The sequence below is a fragment of the Lutra lutra genome, chromosome 7 (genome assembly GCF_902655055.1).
Source record: "Lutra lutra chromosome 7, mLutLut1.2, whole genome shotgun sequence".
NCBI classification, from domain to species: domain Eukaryota; kingdom Metazoa; phylum Chordata; class Mammalia; order Carnivora; family Mustelidae; genus Lutra; species Lutra lutra.
The window spans coordinates 107,864,588-107,881,460 of record NC_062284.1 but is presented as its reverse complement, the minus strand read 5'-3'; the positions used below and the strand labels follow the sequence as shown (position 1 = coordinate 107,881,460).

Sequence of the window (16,873 nt, the reverse complement as noted above, 5' to 3'; positions counted from 1 at the left end):
CAACAGGAGTCATTTTAGAACAATCTCTGTTGGTTTTTGTGCAAAATTATGTAATTCGCTTAATGGTATTGCGTACCCCGAGCTAAATGATTAGATTTCATCCTCCTTAATGTGAAAAAATGTTTCCTAGTCATCTGGATAGTTCACAATCTGACTCTCATACTCTATAAGGTTTAGTGGAATTAAATTCAATGATCCAAAGGCCTTTCTATTCCTACCCTTACTGGATGAGCTTGATATAATGCATCTTTCAAACATTCCCATCAGCCGAAGTCTGGTCATACTGCCCTTGGGTCCACCAGTGCACTGACCTGAAGTTACGGACTCGGCTGCACCACTGAAGACTCAGCCCTGCTACAGTTTGATCCCACCTTTAAAATTACATAATCTCTGAAGTGGTGTGCCTCCCACACTGAAATGAGAGGAGTTTGGATAAGGGAGATAGATACCAACTGTACAATCGTGTTACAAAACCAGTTAAAGGCATCAAATTAATTTCAGGTATGTCACAACTTTTTTTATATTCTTGTCATTCGCTTCACTTGTTTAGCAATTTTCTATGTAGCTGAACCAGTTGAAGTGGATAGTGTCTCAGTGAGTCTAAGGTCAGAGTATTGTGGAGTGGTTACATTTTATAACATCTTAACCAAACAAATATTTTAAAACATTTGACAGGTCACTGACCTACTTCAAACATTTGTGGCTCTGCAGAATCTAGCAAACTAAATAAAAACCCTCAAGGGGAATTCAAGACTTTCATCCCCCTCTTCCTGCTTCCCTGAAGAAATAATAAAGGTGGAGTGCCCGGCTGGCTTAGTCAATAGAATATGTGAGTCTTGATCTTGGGGTCATGAATTCAAGTCCCACCTAGGGTGTAGAGCTTACTTAGAAAAAAATAATAAATGTGGAAATTTATCTTTACACCATCACATTTTCAGAAAGCAGACAGCAAATAAATATAGATTCAGATAATGGCCAGTACTACAAAGTCCATAACAGGGTAATGAGATTGAGCACGGGGAATGAGCACGGGGACACACATTACATTCATCGGTCAAGGAAAAGTCTCAAGGAAGTTAACTTTCAACAAAGAGGCATGAATGATGAGAGGGAACCAGCCCACAAGACTTAGAAAAAAATAGCATTCCAGACCCAGGGAACAGCAGGTACAAAGGCCCTAAGGGAGGAGCAGAGTGGCTGGATCACAGTGTGAACCCTAGGGGTCATTGAGAAGGAGATCCAGTCAGAGAGATAAGCAGGTAGGTGCCAGATCACAAGTAGAACTTTATTGGTCTGTGCTAAATAGTTTGGATTTGAGTCAGAGAACCAAGGATTGCTTTAACCTGATTTACACTTTAAAATGTCACTCTGCCTATTTTTTCAGAGAACGGCGTTCTCCGAAGCCATTCTTGGGAGGGAAGGAATTAGGAAATTATGTCATGTTGTCCTAAGCTGTTGGACAGGAAATACTTCAGGAGCTGTTGAAGCATGTATGGCAGTTTTTTTCCTAAATGTCTCCAGAATTTTGTGCTCTCGAAGCCTTCTGTCTGCTCTGCCTCTTGCTGTTAGCCAAAGCTGCCAGCTTCCTGCTATGATTGTCCCAGTCTGAACCTGTGCCCTGAACTCCAGTCTGGTAGATCCAGTTCTCTAATGGATATTTTCAGAATGTCCCAGTCATCTATGACTCTACATATGAAAAATTTAAACTATTATCTTTGCCTTAAGCCTGTTTCTCACTCGGTGCTCCTCATTCTATAGTAGCACTTATTTACCCACCGGCCAAGTAAAAAATCTGGGACTCACCCTGGAGTCTTCTCTCCCTTTCTTCCCACCTCCTCCACCAGATCACTACATCTCTCCATGACTGCTCTTTTACTGTCTCTTTTTTTTTTTAATATTTATTTATTTATTTGACAGACAGAGATCACAAGGAGGCAGAGAGGCAGGCAGAGAGAGGAGGAAGCAGGCTCCCTGATGAGCAGAGAGCCCGATGCGGGGCTTGATCCCAGGACCCTGGGATCATGACCTGAGCCGAAGGCAGAGGCTTTAACCCCCTGAGCCACCCAGGCGCCCCTCTTTTACTGTCTCTTGAATCAATTCCTTCCTCTACATTTCTAGAGTTACTGCCATAGTTTAGGCACATACCGCTTTTGTTGTTGTTGTTGTTTGTTTGTTTTTTAAGATTTTATTTTTAAGTAATCGCTACACCCAACATGGGGCTTGAACTCACAATCCCGAGATCAAGAGTCTCATGCTCCACTGACTGAGCCAGCCAGGCGTGCTACCATTTACCTTTTCTTGACTGAATTATTACAACTGCCTCCTACCTGGTATCTCAGTGTCTGGTCCTCATTCCAGGCTACATTACAATTACATTGAGATGCAACTTTTAGAATTCAAGACCTATTTCAGCCTTGCTTTCCACTTTAGAACCTTCAATGGTCTCCACTGTCTATGAAATAACATTTATTAATTTTTTTAAAAGATTTTATTTATTTTTTTGACAGAGAGAGAGAAGGAGCATGAGCAGGGGAACAGCAGGCAGAGGGAAAGGGAGTGGGAGAGCTCAGGGGTACTGAGCAGGGAGCCCCATGTGGGACTCAATCATGAAGTCCCTGGGATCATGAGCTGAGCCTAAGGCAGATGCTTAACAACTGAGCCACCCAGGCAGCCCTGAAATACCATTTAAACCCCTTAACAGAGGCACCTGGGTGGCCCAGTCAGTTATGCATCTGATTCTTGGTTTTGGCTCAGGTGGGGATCTCAGGATTATGAGATCGAAGTGCATGTCAGTCTCCACGCTCAGGGCGGAGTCTGCTTGGGATTTTTCTTGCTCTTGCTCACTCTCTAAAATACATAAATAAATCTTCCAAAAAGTAAAAAAACAAACCCCTTAAAATACAAAGCCCCAAAGACCTAGGCCCTACCTCTCTGTCTAGTCACATCTGTTGCCCAAAGGGACAAGGTCCTTTCTACCCAATCTCCAAGACTCACTAGACATCACTAGCGGAGCTAGTGCTCCAGCAAGCTCCTTCTCACCCCCATAACCAGAATGCTGCGTGGCCCATTCTGTGATTTGACGAGGATTTATGTCTTCCTTAGTGCAGCATCTATCACATTATTATGAGTTTGCGTCTCTGCACTTTTGTCTCTGTTTCTCTGGCATTCAGTATAATGGAGAAGAGTAGGCATTTAAAAAATATTTGTTGAATCAACAGTGACTCTGTTATCCTTTCCTTTAAATCATTTCATTTGCTCTGGATCAAGGAACTGCATTGGCTAGGGCCCCTGAGTGGCTCAGTCAGTAAAGCATGTGACTCTTGATCTTGGGGGTGTGAGTTCAAGCCCCACATTGGATGTAGAGATTACTTAGAAAATGATAAAATCTTTTTAAAAAAGAAACTTCATTGCTAAACTAGTTAAAGCATTATCCCTATTTAGAGCACACAAAAAAATAAATCAATACGTTGGAGGGTAGGGCCCGAAAGTGGTTCTTTGAATCTTCTAGCATTAGTGGATGGTCTTTATGGTCATTATTTTCCTTACTGCTCCAAGATTTTTTTCCACTTACTTCCAAACGGTCGCTGGGTTCCAGAAGATAGAGGTTGGCTAAAGTTTGACAGACAAGTGGGCCATTAGCACAAAATACAGTCACTAAGCCTTTTTAGATCAATGTTTCAAAATAGCCATGATGTACAGAAAAGCTATTTATACTTATGTATAGATATACTTTCTAAAAATATTCTCTCTGTGGATGTATTCCTATTACTTGTATGTGAACTGAGTAGATGTCTAAAAGGTCTATGAGGAATAGTAAATGGAACGTAGAGTTTTAGACATCAGGAAATCTGGATTCTAATTAGCTTTTAGATTTGGGAAACATCAATTCACCACTATGGAACCTATTTTTTTCCATTGAAATGGGTATGTTGGGTATCCTTATATTTGAGATCCATGTCACTTTAAGAAAAGAAAAAGGTTAATAAAATGCATTTCCTCCCCCACTGCACAGGTTAAGAAGATCAACTCAATTACAGAATGAACATACACTGTCACCTGCAGAGGGCTACACTTGTAAGATAAAATAATGACTACTAAGTCAATGACCTGCGACCCTCCAGGATTATTTAAAGGTGTAGAGAGGAGGCAGGTCTGGCTCTATACACTTCCACCTTCTTAACCTCTATCTACTCTGCCCCCTACGTGTTCTGCCCTTCTCTCACAGACTGCCCTACTTCCCCAAACACCTTAAGTGATAACCCTGGTGTAGGTGCCTAACACTGTAAGATAAAATGAGCCCAACCTCCCTACCCCCACAATTTTTCTTTTTTCTTTTTTTTTTTAACTTCTCCCCTCTTCCTGGGAATTTGCATTTTACGGAAGGCTTTTATTTTTATTTATTTATTTTTTTTAGATTTTATTTATTTATTTGAGAGAGAGAGAGAGAGTAAGAGAAAGCATGAGAGGGGAGAAGGTCAGAGGGAGAAGCAGACTCCCCATGGAGCTGGGAGCCCAATGTGGGACTCCATGCCAGGACTCACGGATCATGACCTGAGCTGAAGGCAGTCACTCAACTAACTGAGCCACCCAGGTGCCCACGAAGGCTTTTAAAAACACAAAAGAACCAAGCTATAATCATAAATGATAAATCTCAGATTAATAAAACTGAGCAAGGTGTTCCCTTTTTCTAAGAGCAGTAGGTGTGTGTGTGTGTGTGTGTGTGTGTGTGTGTGTGTGTGTGTGTGAGAAGTTGGGAATAGGAAGAGAAGGATAGATGAGCAGAGGAAAAGAGAGAATGTCTCCATTTCTCTTCTTTGTGTGCTTTACTTCCCTACTGGATATCTAGGACTAGAGAGTGGAATTTGAGCTGTTGGATTCTCTGACAACAATTAACAGTGTAGTTTTCCCCACACCCATCTTATCCAGAGCTTGAGATATTTCCTTCAAGAGAATTCCTGCATTGAAAAGTCATTAGCTGTAGTGAAACCATAAAAATTAGCTATAGAAGGGGCACCTGGGTGGCTCAGTGGGTTAAAGCCTCTGCCTTCGGCTCAGGTCATGATCCCAGGGTCCTAGGATCGAGCCCCGCATTGGGCTCTCTGCTCAGCGGGGAGCCTGCTTCCTGCTCTCTCTCTCTCTGCCTCCCTCTCCGCCTACTGTGATCTCTGTCTGTCAAATAAATAAATAAAATCTTTTAAAAAATTAGCTATAGAAAAACAAAGGTTGTTCTGGTTTTTTCCTGTCTTGTTTTGCTTTTTAAGATGTGAGCTATAGGGGTGCTTGGGTGGCTCAGTCAGTTAAGCATCCAACTCTTGATTTCAGCTCAGGTCATGGTCTCAGGGTCTTGATCAAGCCTAGAATTCAGCTCCAGACTCAGCGTGGAACTTGTTTAAGATTCTCTCTCTCTCCCCCTCTCCCTCTGCCCCTTCTCTCTCACACCACTCACCCCACCCTGCTTGCTCTCTCATAAATAAATTAAAAAATAAATAAATAAATAGCATTGGGAATATAAGAGGAGGGCACCTATGTGGCTCAATCAGGTGAGTGACTGACTCCTGGTTTGGCTCAGGTCATGATCTCAGGGTCCTGGGTTGAAGCCCCACAACTGACTCCGTGCTCTTTGGGGAGTCTGCTTCAGGATTCTCTCTCCCTCTGCCCCTTCCCCTGCAGGCTGTCTCTCTCTCTCTAAAATAAAGAAAGCTTAAAAAAAAAAAAAAAAAGATGTGAGCTATATAGGAGATGTGCCAAAGAAAACCCAAAATATACATTTGGTTGAAATTAGGGAATTTAATACAAGTTTGTGTTCATTTTTATTTATTTAATAAATACATTCTTACTGTGTTCTTTAAAAGATGGATGGCATTGACTATCTTACTATAAATGTATTACTCATTCCTTGGCAAATTTATCTTGTTAGCATTTAATGGGGGGAAAAGATTATTGAAATCTTGCCCCTGCATGAATAACCATTAGTGCTCTTAATTCTAAAGTGATTAAGGATCCTATCCCAATCATCCCAGATCAATTTTCCAAAATCTCTCCAATGGACACATAATAGTTCTCAGAATACATACAGTCTCCAAGAGTCCCTTACTTCTAGTCTCACTATACAGTCATATTCTACTGTCTTAACAAACATACATCTCTCTTCCCAAGTACAAGCACAGATTTTCACATCAGTAGCAAGTTGATAGTGTTGTAACACTGAGCTCCTAGTATGAGTGAAGCTATGTTAATATAGGATTTGTGTTTTTCCAAGGAGGAATAAATCAGGTTAGAATTTGCCTTTATTTTATTTTAATGGTGCATATTAACAATGTAAATTAAATGAATGAACAAGACTGGGTCTCTATGTAAAGTATCTAAGGTGAAAGAAGGTGAAAGACTATCAAACACTTTAAATTCCTAAGAAGCACTCTAAAATACATTAGCTATTGAAATGTTAAATACAAAACATTTCTGTTTATCACAGCAGATCCCCGTATGGCTCCTACAAGAAAATATTTTCTAAGCTATTATAAGGGCTATAAATAAAGCTGCCTTTTAAATTTTTTTTCCTGTACTCCAAAATTTTCATTAATTCACACTAACAGACCTCTTTTCAGTCTTTGTTAGTTAGGTTTCTCCATGAAAACTGCTAGATGTGTCTGTAAACCAAGGTAATTTTTATAAAGAAAAGGAAACAGTTAAGTGCAACCTTTGATATAATACCCTAAATACTACTTTATATGCCTGACAATTGTGTTACCTTACATGCATACTCCCTCCCCCCAGAGGTCTGGGGGAACAGAAGTCATAGATGCCCACCGTTGGTTTTCACCGCGGCGAAGAATATGGCAACATTCAGCAGAGATTTGTGCTTCCGGGTGCCAATTCGATGAAGTACAAATCTTGGCAATGACAATGCATTTGTATATAAACATAAGACCAAGCTTGTGGTTTGGGCCCAAGTTCCTGTACCAGAGGCCAAAGTTGTGCTGAAGGACCACTTTCAGCCTCTGGAAACATCAGGAACCCTGAAAAGCTCCCAAAGCTCTGCTTGAATCAGTTTATTTAATTTTTTTAAAGACTTGTTTATATATTTGAGAGAGAGAGCACACAAGCAGAGAGAGAGGGAGAGAAAGAATTCTCAAGCAGACTCCCTGCTGAGCGCAGAACCCAATGTGAGGTTCAATCCCAGGACACTGAGATCATCACCTGAACTAAAATCCAGTCAGATGCTTAACTGACTAAGCCACCTAGGCGCCCCCAGTTTATTTAATTTAAAGCAAACCTCATCATTCACAGGTCAAGTGCTAGGCTCATTACCAGGGACTCAAAGATGGAGAGGCCACCCTCTAAAAGCTAAGAACTAAGTTAAGTGGATTAATAGGGACATACAAATTATCCCAGCTAAAGAACTACAGAAGAAGTATGTAGAACATGTCCAGAAGCACTGTACAAGACCCAAAATTCAGGGTGATATTGCATTTTAAAAATGTATTTTAAGGGGCACCTGGGTGGCTCTATCAGTAAAGCATCTGTCTTCAGCTCAGGTCATGATCTCACGGTCCTGGGATCGAGTCCTGAGACACTGTCTCCCTGCTCAGCAGGGAGCCTGCTTCTCCCACTCTCTCTGCCTGCCACTCTGCCTACATGTGCTCTCTCTGTGTCAAATAAATAAATAAAATCTTTAGTAAATAGATACAAAATGAAAATTAGTAAGAGTAGTCTGGCAGGGTAGAGAGAAAGAATGTTCTAGGTGGGAGATACAGCTTTTCTAAGGAGGATTTTAAACTTCAAAGACAATGGGTCATCATGAAAAGCATTATTTAAAAAAAAACTTCTCTTTTTATTATTGCAAGAAAGATTACTTCCTTTAGAAAACACAGGACACAAAAAATCTTATACATAATCCCATCACCTGGAGATAATAACAGCTAACATTAAATATATATTTACTATTTGCTAAGTACGCTTCCAAGTGCCCTTACATGTGTTGCTTCCTTTATTCATTAAAACAACCCTGTGAAGTAGGTATAATTACAATCCCAGTTTTGCAGGATACTGAAGCACAGAGGACACAAGTAATTGTCCTAAATGTTCATAGCAAGTAAGTAGCTGAGCTGGCTCCAAAGCATGACCCTCCTTTTGTCTAATTAAAAAATTATTAATTTCTTTTTAAAATTTTTAATTGGGGTAAAAAATTACATAAAACTTACCAACTTCAGGGGCACCTGGGTGGCTCAGTGGGTTAAAGCCTCTGCCTTCGGCTCAGGTCATGATCCCAGGGTCCTGGGATTGAGCCCCGCATCAGACTCTCTGTTCAGCAGGGAGCCTGCTTCCTCCTCTCTCTCTCTGCCTGCCTCTCTGCCTACTTGTAATCTCTGTCTGTCAAATAAAATAAATAAAATCTTTAAGAAAAAAAAAACCTTACCAACTTCAATTTTTTTGAGGAAAGGTCATATTTTTCATAGTGGCTGCACCATTGTAGCATCCCATCAACAGTGCACATGGGTTCTAATTTTTCTCTGTCCCTGCCAAACTTATTTTCTGCTATTTCTACTCTTTTGGTAGCAGCCATCTCACTGGGTGTAAAATGTTATCTCACTGCATTTTTTTTTAAGATTTTATTTATTTATTTGACAGACAGAGGTCACAAGTAGGCAGGGAGGCAGGCAGAGAGAGGGATGCAGGCTCCCTGCTGAGCAGGGAGCCTGATGTGGGGCTTGATCCCAGGACCCCAAGATCACAACCTGAGCTGAAGGCAGAGGCTTAACCCACTGAGCCACCCAGGTGTCCCTCACTGTGGTTTTGATTTGCATTTCTCTGATGATTAGTGATGATGAGTATCTTTTCATATTCTTGTTGGCCATTGGTGTATCATTGTTGGAGAAATGTTTATTCAAGTCTTTTGCCCCTTTTTTAATCTGGTTATTTATTATTGAGTTGTAGAAATTCTTTTCATTTTTTTTATTTTAAAGTAATCTCTACACATAATGTGGGGCTTGAACTCACAACCCTGAAATCAAGAATTGAATGCTCTACTGACTGAGGCAGTCAGGCACCCCTTGAATTGTAGGAATTCTTTATATATTTTGGATATTAATCTCTTTTACATATACGATACGCAAACATTTTCTCCCATTCCATAGACTGCTTTTTCATTCTGTTGATTATGTCCCTTGATGAACTAAGTGTTCTTTCCTTTTCTAAATTAGAGTTGCCACACTATGTCACATTAGTTTCAGGTGTACGACATAGTGATTCAACAACTCCAGACACTATGATACGCTCATCACAAGCACAGCTACCACCTGTTACCATACAACACTATACAATATCATTAACTACATTCCCTCTGTTGTGCCTTTTGGATGAACAAAAGTTTTCAAGTTTGATGTAGTCACATCTGTCTATTTTTGCCTTTGTCACCTGTGCTTTTGTCATCATATCCAAGAAATCATTTCCACATGCAATATTGTGAAGTTTTTCTTCTGCTTTCTTTTTTTTTTTTTTAAAGATTTTATTTATTTATTTGACAGACAGAGATCACAAGTAGGCAGAGAGGCAGGCAGAGAGAGGGGGGAAGCAGGCTCCCCGCTAAGCAGAGAGCCCGATGCGGGGCTCGATGCCAGGACCCTGAGATCATGACCTGAGCCGAAGGCAGAGGCTTAACCCGCTGAGCCACCCAGGCGCCCCTTCTTCTGCTTTCTTTTAGGAGTTTTATAGTTTGGGGTCTTATATGTAGGTCTTCAGTATATTGCAGTTTTTTGTGTAAGAGTATAAGAGTCCACATTTTGTTGGGTTTTTTGTTTTTGTTTTTGTTTTTTGGAAGGGGAAATCCAGTTTTCTCAGCCCTCTATGATGAAGAGACTGCCCTTTCTCCATTGAGCAAAGCTTTCCATATATATATATATATATGTGATATATATATATATAGTGATGCATTATAAGGAATTGGCTCACTTGATTATAGGATCAGCGAGTCCCAAGATGGTTAGGGGACTCGGCAAGCTGAGAGCCAGGGGAACCAATGGATTAGGTCTCACGTCTGAAGACCTGAGAACCAAAAAAGAGTTGATGGTGTAGTTTCAGTCTGGAGGCCAGCAGATTTAGGTCCCAGGAAGGGCCAATATTTCAATTTAAATATCGAAATAGTAGAAAATGGCGCCTGGGTGGCTCAGTGGTTAAGTATCTGCCTTTGGCTCAGGTCATGATCACAGGGTCCTGGGATCGAGCCCCACATTGAGCCTCACATCAGGCTCCCTGCTCAGTGGGGAGCCTGATTCTCCCTTTCCTGCTTCCCCAGCTTGTGCTCTCTCTCCCTCTGTCTCTGCCAAATAAATAATATCTTAAAAAAAAAAAAAGGCCAATGTCGTAGTTCAAAGACCATCAGGCAAGAGTTCTCTCTCTTTTTTAAAAGATTTATTTATTTATTTGAGAGAGAAAGAGTGGGGGGAAGGGCAGAGGGAGGAGAGACAATCCCAGGCAGACTCCATGCTGAGCTTGGAGACCAGACTGACATGGGGCTTGATCTCATGACCATAAGATTATGACCCTGAGATCATGACCTTTAGAACATGATCTGAGCCAAAATCAAGAGTCAGATGTTTAATGGACTGAGCCACCCAGGTGCCCCAGGCAGGAGTTCTCTCTTACTGAGAGGAAAAGTCAGACTTTTTATTGTTTTCTGGCTCTCAACTGATTGGATGAAGCCCACACACATTATGGAGGGCAATCCTCTTTCCTTAGTGTACTGATTTAAATATTAATCTCATCCAAAACTATCTCATAGGCACATACAGAATGATGTTTCACCTGGACATCACATGACCCAGTCGACTTGACATCTAAAATTAATCATCACAGGGGCACCTGGATGACACTCTCTTGATTTCAGGGCCATAAGTTCAAGCTCCACCCTGGGCATAGAGCCTACTTAAAACAAACAAACAAACAAACAAACAAACAAAAAAACATCCTCACACAGTGCCACTTAGGATTTGAGTGACCCTGGGCAGATTACTTCCAACTCCCTCTGCATCTGTTTCCTCAACCATAAACGGAATAATTATACAACCTGCCTCATATAACTTTTTTTACAAGGATTATACAATATGATGTAAGCAAAGCACATATTAATTGCTACTTATTACTAATAATCTGTTTTTTTCTTTTTTAAAGATTTTATTTATTTATTTGACAGACAGAGATCACAAGTAGGCAGAGAGGCAGGCAGAGAGAGAGGGAGGGAAGCAGGCTCCCCAACGAGCAGAGAGCCGGATGCGGGGCTCGATCCCAGACTCTGGGAATATGACCCGAGCCGGAGGCAGAGGCCCTAACCCACTGAGCCACCCAGGCGCCCCTACTAATAATCTTTTAACTTACTGCATAGGATTCTATTGTTTGAATGTGTTAAAATTTATTGAACTGATCCTCTACTATTAAATTTTACTTGTTTCAAGTTTTGTGGGTTTTTTTTTTTAATATGAGAAATGCTTTCAAGAATATCTTTGTAGGTATATCCATGATATACACCTTTGGGTATATCCGTGATTGCTTAAATAATTAATTGATCCTGGGGTGCTTTCCTGGTTCAGTCAGAAGAGCATGCAATGTTTGATCTCAGGGTTGTGGGTTCAAGCCTCACTTTGGGTGTAGAGATGACTAAAAAAAAAAATAAACTTTTTAAAAAAACAAAAAATAAAAATAAAATTAATCCTTATAACTGAAATCACTTAGGTAAGCAGATAACCAAATCTTTCAATACATATATACCCATATCCTTTGCTCTTCGACTTTACAACATCTTGTCCTTGAGGTGATTGTATTTCTTTCTGCTTCACTGATATTGGGTTTGACTGTATAACTTGCTTTGGCTGATATAGAATGTGACTGGATATAACAATCAACCAAAACTTTAAATGTGCCTATTGTGGTTTGACTTGTTCCCTTGGAGATTCCACCCGCTTATACTTTTGTCATGACAATAACATGCCCTTGGTACCTGTTGGAATGAAGAACAAGTGGTTCAGATCTGAACCCAACTCACAGTCCGAAGCGGAGCTACCCTAGCCAACCCCCAGATCTGGGCATCAGAAAAATATGTGTTTTATAAGTCATTAAGATATTATGGTTTATTTGTTATGCAACATTATTGTAACTATAACTGAATGGTATCCAGGGAGATGAGATATTCAGATTTATTGGACATATTCCAGTAACCTAATCAGTTTACAGTAACCCCAAAGTACCAAGCCTGTTACCATCCTTCCTCCAAACTATCAAATCCATATCTAAGCTTGCTCCATTTTTAATATTACTGTCAAATTTAAAAACTTCCAAAATCTGGGACGCCTGGGTGGCTCAGTTGGTTGGGCGACTGCCTTCGGCTCAGGTCATGATCCTGGAGTCCTTGGATCGAGTCCCACATCAGGCTCCCAGCTCCACGGGGAGTCTGCTTCTCTCTCTGACCTTCTCCTCACTCGTGCCTCTCTCACTGTCTCTCTCTCAAATAAATAAAATCTTTAAAAAAAAAGAAAAAAAATAAAAACTTCCAAAATCTATTACAAAAAGTGTTCATGCTCAGCACCTGGATGTCTCAGTCAGTCAAGTGTCTGCCTTCAGCTCAGGTCATGATCCCAGGGTGAGCCCTGCATCAGGCTCCCAGCTCAGCGGGGAGCCTGCTTCTCCCTCTCCCTGTCACTCCCTCTGCTTATGCTCGCTCACTCTCTCTCTGTCAAATAAATAAAATCTTGAGAAAGAAAGAGAGAGAGAGAGAGAGAGAGAGAAAAAGAAAGAAAGAAAGAAAGAAAGAAAGAAAGAAAGAAAGAAAGAAAGAAAGGAAGAAAGAAAGGAAGGAAGAAAAAGAAAGAGAGGAAGGAAGGGAGAGAAAAATGTTTATGCCCAGGAACTCTTACTTTTTTAACCACATCTTAGGAACACTTAAAAAGGATTCTTGGAATATCATATGATAATTGCTTTTCCTAAGATGTGTTTCAAAGAATATCAGTCCTTTGAAATCCTCACAAAATCCACAAAAATGGATTAAATTTTTGCCACTTATTATGACCACTTAAATTTTGAAAGTGCTTTTTCTTGGAAATGTATTTTCCAAAGAATTATTTTATGCCACTCTTGAATTTTCATAATGCACACAAGCATACAATATTCTTAGAGAAGGCTTGTGGTAAAGAAATGTGATAGCACCTTCCCTGTCCTAATCCTAGTTTGACACTAGCCCTTTAATTCTAGCACCCAACATCTCTTATTATCTGAGAAGCTATTTTGTGAAAACTTAACTCAGAAAGAGGGTTCTTTAACGAGCAAACTTCAGGCACTGTACAGGCCACCTAGAACAGATGTCTCCGTAGCACTTATACTATATTCCATTATCTAAGTATACCAGTTAGTGTACAGGCCAGTCTGCTGGTCCAGAGACCCAAAATTACAGTGACTTCAATAAGAAGTTAATTTATTTCAGGTAACAATCCAGAGATGACCAGTCCAGGTTGACAAGGTACTTCTACCTCATCAGGTCATCCAGGATCCCCAGCCGGCAGGTGGTCTCTGTGACCCTTAACATTGATTTCCAATCTCTGTCATTTCCCACTCACAGGAAAAAAAGAAGTCTGGAGTAGGAGCTTCCTCCTAAGAAACAATCAAGATAGGGGCGCCTGGGTGGCTCAGTGGGTTAAGCCTCTGCCTTCACCTCAGGTCATGATCTCAGGGTCCTGGGATCAAGCCCCACATCCGGCTCTCAGCTCAGCGGGGAGCCTGCTTCCCCCTCTCTGTCTGCCTCTTTGCCTACTTGTGATCTCTCTCTCTCTCTCTGTCAAATAAATAAACTAAAAAAAAAAAAAAAAAGAAAGAAAGAAAGAAACAATCAAGATATTGCTTATATCACTTCTTACATGTAACAGGCCCAAAGCTAGTCACAGGCCTAGTATCTTTCTCCAAGGAAACATAGTCTCTAGGTGATTGGCCATATGTCCTAGGAAAAAATGAGATAATCCTATTCCTTAAAGGTGACAAAAGACACTGGCAGTCAGTTAGTGGTACTTTCCCCTGTATTTAGTCCACTTTTTTTTTCTTTTTAATATCACAATTTTACTATTTTTTTCACTTTGACCGTTACCATTTCCTCCGCGGAGTTACTCCGTGAAGAGTGGCAGTTCACTGGGAAACCGCATAAAATATGGAACGCTTCACGAATTTGCGTGTCATCCTTGCACAGGGGCCATGCTAACCTTCTCTGTATCGTTCCAATTTTAGTATATGTGCTGCCGAAGCGAGCACTAGTCCACTTTCTTAAAGCCTATGGACTTTCCCTCTTAGATAACAGAATGGAAGTAGTCACAAAAATGAGTCAGGAAATGCCGCTTTTCCACTACAGATCCACGGATCCCACTTCCAATCAGAATGATAACCATCATCCAGGTACCTGGCTGGCTCAGTCAGTAGAGCATGCAACTCTTGATCTCAGGGTGGTGAGTTCAAGCCCCCCAGTCAGACACTTAACTGCCTGAGCTATCCAGGAGCCCCAAGAAACATCATATTTATTTATTTATTTACTTACTTATTTCAAGAGGGAAAAGTGGGGAGGGACTGAGGGAGAGGGAGAGAGAATCTTAAGTGGGCTCTAAGCCCAGTGCGGAGCCCAGCCTGGGGCTCAATCTCACAACCCTGAGATCATGACCTGAGTTAGATGGGTAATGGACTGGGTCACCCTGGTGCCTCAACATCATCTCTAAATTACCATTGTCTCCTGTCTCCTTAAAAAGTTGAAGACAAAGCTAAATAAACAAATAGATAAATAAGTAAGGGACCTCTGGCTGGCTCAGTCAGTAGAGCATGAGACTCTTCATTTCAGGGTCATGAGTTCAAGCCCTACCTTCCTTGTGGAGCCTACTTAATAATTAAATAAATACAGTTTGAGACAATGCACAATTCCTAGTCTAAAATATAACTTGAAACTGCTCCTGTTTTAGTGTTTCGATTCACTAGTAATCAAAGAAATGAAAGCTCCATGAGGACAAAGGAAGTGACTTACCGCTGTTGTCAGAAGATCAGAAGACTGTCTGCACACTGTGAGTGCTTGGATAACAAATGATTGCATGAATGGATAAGATGCAAGCTTTTAATATGAGATAGTATTATCTCCTATTAAATTAGTGAAGATTTATTTATTTATTTTTATTTAAGAGTGGGTAGAGGGGCAGAGGGAGAGAGAGCGAGAATCCCAAGCAGGCTCCACACCCAGCATGGAGCCCAATGCTGGCTCAGTCTCACAACCCTGAGATCATGACCTGAGCCAAAATGAAGAGTTGGATGTGTAACCAACTGAGCCACCCAGGTGTCCTTAAATTAATAAAGATTTAAAATAATGATGATGGGGGCGCCTGGGTGGCTCAGTGGGTTAAGCCACTGCCTTCGGCTCGGGTCATGATCTCAGGGTCCTGGGATCGAGCCCCGCATCGGGCTCTCTGCTCAGCAGGGAGCCTGCTTCCTCCTCTCTCTCTGCCTGCCTCTCTGCCTGCTTGTGATCTCTGTCTGTCAAATAAATAAATAAATAAAATCTTTTAAAAAAAATAATAAAATAAAATAAAATAATGATGATGTTGGCGTGCCTGTCTGGCTCAGTTGGTGGAGCAAGTGACTCTTGATCTTGAGGTCATGAGTTCAAGCCCCATGGTGAGTGTAAAGATTACTTAAAAATAAAATCTTGGGGGGCCTGGGTGGCTCAGCCAGTTGGGTATCTGACTCAGTTTTAGCTCAGGTCACAATCTCAGGGTTGTGAGATTGAGCCCCATGTCAGGCTCCGTGGTCGGTGGGAAGTCTGCTTGAGACTCTCTCTCTCTCTCCCCCTCTGCTCTCTGCTCAAATACATAAATTCTTAAAAAATAAATAAAATATTTTAAGACATAAATAAATAAAATAATGATGCTTAATGGTGACAAAAATGCAATAAGGCAAATAGTTTCACATATGACAGAAACTTGTTCACTTTTTAACATTTTAACTTGTTTAATTTTTATCATATATCACTTTTTCAGCAAAAGTAAAAAAACAAACAAACTTTAAAAGTCACTATTCATACTCTGATTCTGTAATTCTTTTTGTAGCAATATATCCCAAAGAAATAATTTGAGATACAAACAAAAATGTATGCCCACAATGCATCAAAAACTTGGAAATAACCTAAAAGTCTAATATTATGGGAACAGTTGCAGAAACTACAACTATTCATTAAAATTTTCAATGATGCTGGAAATGACATAAAGAAAAGTTCAAAAGGGAGGAAAAATAAGTACATTTGATAGAACATTATCAATCATTGCCGCTGGGGATAGCCTACCATGGATCTGTATTACTCTGCTTCTTCCTACTTTTTTATTTGTTATCAGTCAGGGTTCTTCTGATTGTAAGTGACAGAAACCCTAATCCAACCAGCTTAATTAAAAGAATACTTACTGTCTCATTGAACCAGTTGCAAGCTGAGTGGAACAAGGGACTCCTGTTCATCTCTGCTGTCTGCTCATCTCTGCACATTGGGGTCAAATATCTGCCTTTTCCATAAGCCTTATGACTCTGCTGCCAATAGTTCCTGGGTTCACATTTTCTAGTTTTGCTACTAGAGAATGTCCCCCCAGTTTTTGGATGTGTGTGTGTGCTGGGAGGTGGCAGGGGGTGGGGAGTGTACACTGGGAGAAAACAGATTCAGCAAAAGCAATCCCAGTGAAAAATTCTCATTGACCATTTTAGATCACATGTCTAGCCATTGCCCAATCACAGTGGCCAGGATGTGTGAAACCAGAGAACTGACCAACTTGGGTCAGCTATCTATTTTTAAACCAATCACTGTGGAAAGGGAGGCAGGCTTATGAAAGAA

At 40.8% G+C, this 16,873-nt stretch overlaps 1 non-coding gene across 1 annotated transcript; it reads right to left on the bottom strand.

The window, feature by feature from the left end:
* Positions 1-14,173: 14,173 nt before the first annotated feature.
* LOC125105751 (U6 spliceosomal RNA) lies at positions 14,174-14,280 on the bottom strand. Its single transcript, XR_007129018.1, has one exon. It is a non-coding gene; the product is annotated as a U6 spliceosomal RNA (small nuclear RNA).
* Positions 14,281-16,873: the final 2,593 nt, after the last annotated feature.